Source organism: Macaca thibetana, chromosome 6 (genome assembly GCF_024542745.1).
Source record: "Macaca thibetana thibetana isolate TM-01 chromosome 6, ASM2454274v1, whole genome shotgun sequence".
NCBI classification, from domain to species: Eukaryota; Metazoa; Chordata; class Mammalia; order Primates; family Cercopithecidae; genus Macaca; species Macaca thibetana.
In genome coordinates, this window is record NC_065583.1 from 123,685,652 (window position 1) to 123,695,475 (window position 9,824).

At 44.0% G+C, this 9,824-nt stretch overlaps 1 pseudogene; it reads left to right on the top strand.

Moving 5' to 3' along the window:
* Positions 1-4,090: 4,090 nt before the first annotated feature.
* LOC126957147 (26S proteasome regulatory subunit 4-like) lies at positions 4,091-5,460 on the top strand (annotated as a pseudogene).
* Positions 5,461-9,824: the final 4,364 nt, after the last annotated feature.

The window sequence follows — 9,824 nt, forward strand, 5'->3', positions numbered from 1 at the left end:
TGGGAGGTCCTCATCAGGGTGCAGGGCCCCCAGCCAAGAAGAAGGAGCCGCTATGAAGTCTACTCCCATGGCTAGGTTGCTGAACCCCGAGTGTGGAGACATATGGGGCAAAAGAGAGCATCAAACGAAATAGGGAGCCCAACTATCAGGCCTAGCTGTCATGTGGGTCTAAACTCCAACTGCTTTTAATATAAGGACCCATATTTAAGTAAAAAATGGACATACTTCCTTCATGAGAGTACTTACACTTACAGCCACATGGCACACAAAAACTGCTTAGTGCAAATGGAGATATTTGAGGGCTCCTTTCAATTATGTCACCACTCCACAGGGATCCACAGCCGTGGGATCCAGAGCAACTCCATGAGAGAGAATGAAAACCCCATGATTTATCAAAGGGCTCTCTTTTCCAGGTTTACAGAGGGAGAATTGGGGTCCTTGTGTCGATTCTTCCAAGGGAAAGGACCACCTCCTCCCCTCTCCCCCTGCACTCCAGAGCAGCAGAGTCTGACCCTTAGAATTACATTCTTGCCGCACTTGGATTTCTTCCCGTTTATTCCCCACCCCCATTCCCCCCTTTGCCAAATTCCTCTTCCTGGATGAGTCAGGGATTAAAAATGCTTGGCATCCTTGCTGAATAAATAGTATTTGTCCACAGTGACACTGGTCAGTGGCAAACTGCCTTTGTTCTGTGATGAGGAGCATGAGCACACAACTTGTAAGTTGTCTATCCAGGACTCTGGTCCTATATGAGCATCAAACTCATGCCCTTGGCCTTGTTTATGTCCTGTTGCAACTAGCTAGGCTGGCTTGCACAGAGGGAAGGAGTGAAGATAGAGGGAGAAAGGGAGAGAAGGAGGTGGGGGGAGACAAACATGTGCTGGTTTTATACAAATCTTCTCCCATTTAATCATACCTGTGATATAGACAGAATCAGTCCCATTTTACAGATCCAGAGAAATTCAGTCAGTTGCCAACTTTGCAAGGGTTAGAAAAACTAGAATGTGAACTCTCCTATTCTGAGTGGGAGCCTGTCATTGTTTGAGCCACATCAAGCCACTGATGGAAGTGAGCAGGCAGTTGACTGAAATTGATTGCCTTTCTGCCAGCCTCTAGGCCTTAGGAAATGGCCTGCCTCAGATAGAATGGAAATTGCAGTGGGCATCAGACAGCACTTTCCTCTTCCCCCTTGGCCTCTGGCGTCAGGCTGCCCCAGAGGGAGATCTGTTGTGTTTCCAGCAGCTCTGGAAGAGACGTTTCTCCTGGAGTGGTGGACACAGCAGTGTTCTGTTATTCCCCTGCAAGTCCCACTGGGGTGTGGCAGCCATGGCAGGAATTGCTTACTTCCCTTAGCAGGCCCTGACCATCACAGGTGCTCACATTAGCTCAGGAAACTCTGCCATATGAGCTTCTTATGTCTCCTGCCTTTCACAGCTTCAGGCACCTCTTCAAATGCTTTTTAATTCAGCTGGCGTGGTGGTTCACAACTGTAATCCCAGCACTTTGGGAGGCTGAGGTGGGCAGATCACTCGAGCCCAGGAGTTTGAGACCAGCCTGGGCAACATGGTGAAACTCTGTCTCTACAAAAAAATACAAAAATTAGCTGGGCGTGGTGGTGTATGCCTGTGGTCCAAGATACTCAGGAGGCTGAGGTGGGAGGATCACCTGAACCCAGGAGGTCGAGGCTGCAGTGAGCCATGATGGTGCCACTACACTCCAGTCTGAGCAACAGAGTGAGACCCCATTTCAAAAATAAATAAAATAAATACACAAATTCAGACTCTCACGAGCCATTCATTCCCAAAGATTCCATTTGTGCTTAAGTCTGGTACTTTACAGACAGGATGAACAAGGCTCAGAGAAGCAAAGAGACTTCTGAAGGTCACATGGCAAGTAAACGACAGAACTAGGGCCAGAATCAAGGTCCCTGACTATTCTTCAGTCACTCAGCAGACATTCATTGAGTGCCTAAAATCTGCTAGGCACCACTCCGGGTGCCGGGTGTCCATTGCTGTCTTAGAAGCAAGCTGCGCTGCTCCGCTGGGGCTTCCCTGCTCCCCTCTCCTGGATGCTTTTCATTCCCAGCCCCAGAGTCTAACCCCGAGACCTCCAGGGCCACTCACCACAGCATTCCTGAAGACTTAGAAGAAGTGCTTTTGTGTGCAGCCCTTTCCTCCAAGACCCTGGAATGCACGTTCGCAGGACTTGCTGATTTATGACCATGTTGCCTTTCAAAGAATTCCCTGGCCTGCGTTAAGTCAACAGATTTGAGAAAAGGCTTGTTAAAAGTTCTGTCACAGGAGCCAGTTGTTCCTTGTGTTCGCAGGATGCTTTCGTTAACCCTGGGCCCTGCTCAGGCCAGTAACAGCACACCCTGGGCCTACAACTGCTCAGGATCTGTGTGTAAGATATGGAAACTCTGTCATATAAATGTATTTAGTGCCATATCCAACCCTGCCCCTCCCGTGAATAGCCCTAAGCCTCTATTCTGTCATTTATCATTCTTTGTTTTAACTGCCTTAATCATTTTTGTGATCATATTAGCCTATTTTCTATTTTTATCCTCTTGTCATTCTGCCCGTCAACTGAGAGCAGTGCCACATGGTGTTTGGACGTGCTGACCTTTCTGAAAACAATTCATTCATTCATTGATTCATTCATTCATCCACTCATCCATTCAACAATCCTGGCCCTGTCCTGGGAACTGAGGATGCAGCAATAGAGAAATAAAGATGGCTGCTGCCTGCCAGGTGCACTGCCCAGATCCTTGTTCAGGGCCACTCTGCTCATTCCCCAGCTGCCAGAATTGTTACTGGCTGATGACCCACACTGAGTCCTCCCTGTGAATTGTCCTTGGCCAAAGGGAGCTGTGTCCCCTTCCTGGGGACACTCTGCATCCAATGACTGGCTGATTTGGGGCCCACCTCCTTTGTCTCAATTCAGGACATCCCTGAAGCACTTCCCCAGCTTCAGGGCTCTCCTGGGAATCAGTGGAGACCTCTGTTGCAACTGAATCACAATCCAAGTCCACTCTCTGCCCAGTCTTGCCTCCTTCACACCCTATGGCTGCTGTGCCTGAGAGCACCCCCTGCCATAACCCTCCTGGAACACAAATCTCCAGCTCAGAGTTTTGTTCCCAGGGAGATCATCCTATGACACCTGCTATCATGCAGTTTGTATTCTAGGAGTGACAGAAAATTAACAAACACAGTTATGTGAAAACTGACATTGCTGTGGGAAGAAATAGAGGGGGGTCAGGGGATCAGGGATACAGAATGGGAAGAAGATTAATTCTTCATACTCAACAGAATGATTGGAATAGGCATCTCTGAGAATGTGACGTTTGAGCAAAGACTTGAAATTAGCAAGTTGAATGTCCAAAAGCTTCTGAATCCAAAATTGAGCCTGGATCAGTCAGGATTTCCCAGAGAAACAGAACCAATAGGATGTGAATGTGTATATGTGTTTGTGTACATATATGTGAATATATACATGCATATACACTAGGATCTGTTTCAAGGAATTGGCTAATGGCATTGTGGAGCCCAGCAAGTCTGAAGTCTGCAGGGAAGGCCAGCAGCTGGAATAGGTAGGAGTTGATGCTTTAGTCTCAGGGCAGAATTTCTTCTTCTCTGGGAAACCTCAATTTTTTCTCTTAAGGTCTTCCACGGATGAGGTGAGGCCCAATCACATTATGAAAGATAATCAGATTTACTTATAGTCTACTATTTGTGAATGTTCATCGCATCCCCAAATACCGTCACAGCAGCACCTAGGTTAGTATTTGATTAGGCACTGGGTACTATAGCCTAACCACGCTGACACAGGAACCTGACAATCACAGCTACTCTGTCTCACACATATGCATCCCAACACCTTTCCCTGCTTTACTTTTCTCCTTAACATCCATCAAGAGTTGACATTCTGTGTATTTTACCCTCCCCAGTGTCTTACACCAAGCCCCTTCATTCATTTATGTAGTACCTGTTTATTATCTTGAAAACATATAAGTTGGTAGCCTTCCAGTGTGAGTATCCCTAAGAGAAAATACACATAAAAAAATAAGGACTTAGAAATAATAGTTGGGTGGAGGAACTTCTGGCAGTGGCAGCTCAAGTGGCCAAGACAAGATGGGTCAAAGTCAGGGTGGTGGTCATGGTCCTGGATGTGGCAAGAAGGATGACAAGGACAAGAAAAATAAGTACTAACCTCCTGTACCAACTAGAGTGGGGGAAAAAGAAGAAAAAAACAAAAGGACAAGATGCTGCCAGTAAACTGCCACTGGTGACACTTCATACTCAGTGTTGGTTAAAATTACTGAAGTTAGAGAGAATTAGACTATCTTCTCATGGAGGAAGAATTCATTAGAAATCAGGAACAAACAAAACCATTAGAAGAAAAGCAAGAAGAGGAAAGATCAAAAGTGGATGATCTGAGGGGGACCCCGATGTCAGTAGGAACCTTGGAAGAGATAATCGATGACAATCATGCCATCGTATCTACATCTGTGGGCTCAGAACACTATGTCAGCATTCTTTCATTTGTAGACAAGGATCTGCTGGAACCTGGCTACTCGGCTCCGCTCAGACACAAGGTACATGTCATGATAGGGCTGCTGATGGATGACATGGATCCCCTGGTCACAATGATGAAGGTGGAGAAGCCCCCCAGGAGACCTATGCCAATACTGGGGTGTTGGACAACCAAATTCAGGAAATTAAGGAATCTATGGAGCTTCCTCTCATTCATCCTGAATATTATGAAGAGATGGGTATAAAGCCTCTTAAAGGGGTCATTGTCTGTGGTCCACCTGGCACAGGTAAAACCTTGTTAGCCAAAGCAGTAGCAAACCAAACCTCAGCCTCTTTCTTGAGAGTGGTTGGCTCTGAACTTATTCGGAGGTGATGGGCCCAAACTCGTACGGGAAATGTTTCAAGCTGCTGAAGAATATGCACCATCCATCATTTTGGGGACCATCCAAAGTCCCAGTTGAGGCCAGTGGGACAAAAAGATGTGACTCCAATTCTGGTGGTGAGAGAGAAATTTAGCAAACAATGTTGGAAGTGGAACTGTTGAACCAGTTGGGTAGATTTGAGTCTAGGGAAGATGTGAAAGTTATCATGGCCACAAAACAAATAGAAACATTGGATCCAGGACTTATCAGACCCGGTCGCATTGACAAGAAGATCGAGTTCCACCTGCCTGATGAAAAGACTAAGAAGCACATCTTTCAGATTCACACAAGCAGGATGACACTGGCCGATGACATAACCCTGGACGACTTGATCATGGCTAAAGATGACCTCTCTGGTGCTGACATCAAGGCAATCTGTACAGAAGTTGGTCTGATGGCCATAAGGGAACATAGAATGAAAATAACAAATGGAGACTTCAAAAAATCTAAAGAAAATTGTTCTTTATAAGAAACAGGAAGGCATCCCTGAGGAATTCTATCTCTAGTGAACCACCGCTGCCATCAGAAAATGGTTGGGAGCTTTCTCAATCCCTGAAAGGGATGAGGTTGGGGGAGTTGTCCAGAGGAATCCCTGTTCCCATTGATTTTTATTAGCAAAACATCCTGTGTGTATTTCAGAGTACGATGTGTAAGTGCCCAGTGGGTAGCCTTTGTCTGTTGGTCACTGTGCAACACTCTGCTTCCAAATATAGCATGCTGTTTCACCAAAAAAAAAAAAAAAAAAAAAAAAAAGGGGTTGATGCTAAACAAGAGGTGGTGTCAGGTGGGTAACATGAAAGTGCTGGTTAATATCCCGAGTTAATGGGTTCAGAGATTTCAAAGGAGGATGAAACTTTGACTTGAGAAGGATTTTTTTTACCTTTCTGAGGTTTCATCTGAGAGAGCAATCCACTTGGGTACAAAATGAATTTATAAGAGCAGCAAACAGAACCAAACCTGAAAGCATCACCGGTCTCTGTGCTGGGTCTATTTGAGCACCTTGATGCCAATTCTGTAAGCCTGAGTGGGAGGCAGGCTTACCTAGAGTTTCTTTACTTTTTAAGTATGTGCAATCTGATGACCCCTTCTCTCTCATCAGGTTCAGCTTTGTCTGACCAGTACTTAAGGCAAATGTTGGCCTCACAAACTTTTCCAAACACCAAGCATTTAATAAGAGTATCAACTCTGGCTCATGCAAAAGTGGGTGACTTATAGAAATAATGGGGACAGAAACAGAGGTGGTGTTGTCAGCTAATCATCCCTTTTCCTGGAAAATTTAAATATTTTCCATAAAATTATTATACAGTTATTCACTTTAAAGCTATTCTCAAATGTCCATAGAGGCTCAGTCATGAACGAATATTCATTGAGGCTTCACACTGTCTGGGCATGTCAGGAAACATCCATGTAATAAATAGACATGAGCACATATCTACGAAAACTTGGCTAGTTACTCAAGGCAATGTGTGTCCAAGCATAACCTGGAAATTTGTCCCATGAGGATTCAGAAGCAGGAGAGAAAATGTCACTATTAACTGAAATGCATAGAAAAGGCTTCTTGATGGAAGGAGAATAGAACTCAGGCAGAGAAGAGGAAAGAAGGACCTCTGGGTGGGAAGGCCCCCAGAGCAAAGGCACCCAAGTGGGAATGCGTGTGCATATTAGGATGCAGAATTCTCTCTGTTATATGTAGGGGTCAAGGAGGTGGGAGCAATGTAAGAGCTGAAGAATGTTTTCAGATGTAGAATTAGCATATATAAAGGAATAAGATTTTTTTCTGATTTATAAAAGTATTTCTGTAAGTTCTTCTAAAATTAAGCAACATGTAGTTTAAGATCTAACAAATCATTCTTTTTAAGAAGAACAAAATTATATGAGAAAAGAATCCTCTCCCCCCATTGTATGAGTTGTTAATTCTCCATTGTTCTCTATGTGTTGGTTATGTATCTATTGCCTCTTGGATCCAAGCCCACCTTTCTATACTCTGCTCTCGGATATGGTAAGCCATCTGGGGCGTTCTCCCTTAGATGCTGCCAGCAGGAGCCTTAGAGCGTGACTGGAGGGTGGGAGGAAGGAAAGGGACCCTCCTTCCTGGTTTTTGCACTTTCTGGGGGTGTCTCTCCAGCAGCAGTATTGCTCCAGCAGCATAGTTGGTGCCAGCTTTCAGCAGCCCCAGAACCAGCCTCCCATTCTCTGTCGCAGGCACTAGCAAGAGCCAGGCGATGCCCATCTCTAGGGGGTTGAGCTCAGTCAGCGGGTCCCCCTCTGAGCCACTTGGTTCTGCTAACTCTACCTCTTGATGGTTGCTTCCCCAGGCCTAGAGCGGGTAACTGCTTTGTCAAATTAATTTTATTTTTTAAGATAAGTTCATAAAACATAAAATTCACTGTTTGAAAGCATACAATTCAGTGGTTAGTAATAAATTCATAATGTTGTGCAACCATTACCATGATCTAATTCTACTATGTCTTCATCACTCCAAAAAGAAACACTGTATCTCCCAGTTGCCACCAATTACCTTTTTTTACTTTGCAGTCAACAAGTGTTTCCTGGAGAGATACTCCTAGACTGTGTAAATATCCCATTCTGTACTCAACTTTCACCCTCCAGTTTTCAAATCTATTCATACATTTTGCTTAAAATAATTACTATGGTTCTCAAATTGCTCTAAGTCCTGAATTTTTTCAACATTCATTAGCTGGCATTCTACTGTAGGAAAGAGCATTCTCTTTCCATTTATGTGTTCATTTGCTTATTATATCAGGATAGACTCATGGATATCTATTTTAATCAATGGGAAATAATCTAATACTGTGGTTACTTGGACACACAAATCATCCCAGATTGGACCAGCTGGCCCCCCTTCCAGCTGTCCCATGTCCTCTATGTTGCCATCATTATTTGATTACTTTCTTACCTTCTGGAGCAACAAGATGTTCTAAACTTGGCATATTTTTCCTGGTCCACCTGTGAGATCGGCCATTTCTCCAAGGAATTCTGGTCCATATTCATGGAAAATAGTATAATATTTAGAAACTAAATTCTAGATAGGATCTTTGTTATTGGATTTCACTACTCCCAAGCTGTCTCCGGTATAAAGCTAGGAAACATATGTATTTGTGTACATGTGTGCATGTGTATACATATGCACACATGAAGATATTAAAGTATATGCACACAATCATAGAAATGTATATCAATGTTTTATTTCTTTAACCCCACATAGTGCAAATTCTAAATTTACACCAAAACTTTTCATCCTAATCCCATAGACTACAGGATTCATTCTAGCTTTCTCCTTTTCTATATTTATTACTGTCTTTTCTTGCAGTGAGACACCTGGCTCCCACCGCCTCATTACAATGACTTATTTCCTCAGCCCTCCTGCTCACTGCTTTTACTCCATCTTCCAAGCCCAGAGAGCTACCACCCCCATTTAGCCATCTTCCTTGCATGGCCAGAAACCCCATGCAGCCGATAATCTATTTGAAAACATTTCATTAATGATAAAAATACATATTGTGATCTAATGACTTAAACCTATTTCCTTTGCAGAAAGTGTTGCAAATGTTATAACACAGCAAACTCCTTGAATGTGTGTGTCTTCCAGTAATTTTGATAGACTGGCCAGAGTGAAAGTTAGTCCATGAATGTGATAGAGTGTTTTCTCTAAGAAAAGCTAACTTTATGCCTTTAAATCCATGAGTTGCACATGAACATGACATGAGCAAACACGTATTGTTCAATGGTTCCTGGTGGCCACTGTTTTTATTCTGGATTTTTGCTTCATAAAAATGATAAATCTGATGTTATAAACTTTCTAAGGAAGCTCACATTTTTCCTAATGCTCAAAATTGAAAGGAAAAAGGGGGCGCATGGCTTCAGGAGCCACTTAGCATTGCAGTTCAACTGTTAAAAATTACAAACAAAAATTTTATTTAATTTCTTGCTTGCCCTTAATAGGAAAGGCATCTTTACAGGATTGTTGATTATAGTGTCTGGAATGGTTCATACTGGAAGATCCTCTCAGCTAATCAGACTCTGCTCCTTTTTCTTTTCACTAGATGCATTGTGGCCTGAACATGAACATACATGGTGCTAAGTAATTTTTTTTTTTTTCTTTTTGAGACAGGGTCTTGCTCTGTCACTCAGGCTGGAGTGCAGTGGCGCAATCATGGCTCACTGCAACCTTAAGGGCTCAAGTGATCTTCTTGCCTCAGCCTCCCAAGCAGCCGGTGTGTGCCACCACACCCAGCCAATTTTTTTTTATTTTTTTGTAGAGACGGGGTCCCACTATGTTGCCCAGACTAGTCTCAAACTCCTGGGCTCAAGAGATCCTCCCGCCTCACCCTTCCAAACTGTTGGGATTACAGGCATGAGCTACCAGGCCTGATCAGCTATTTATACCTTCTCTGACTCTTAAACCTGCCCTGGGGCCACTGGTGTACTCACTGTATTTAACAACCAGCTTTCTGGAGTGCTGCCGGGAGAAGGGTAGTCCTGATTTGCAGTAAATGGCCATTTTTGTAGCATAAATACTCCCACCGTGGCCAGCGTCAAGCTTCCAACACGACATCACTTCACTGGGGGCGAGGAAGAGATTACACAACTGGCTCTCATGAGCTTGTGTGAGCCACCTCCAGCCGTGTGTACCTATAAACCCACCAGACCCACCCACCCACTTAAGCATTGTCTCCAAACTGCCAGTGACTTAAAAAAAAGTTCTGTACACTAGAGAGATAAGGGTTCAGGAAACAGGCCATAGTCCTTGATTTCAGGTGCTCACATGCTTAATTCAGAGAGATGACTGTCCTGTATCCATGATCAACAGAGAGGTTCTTGCTGGGAACAAGAGAAACGGGAAGAGAAT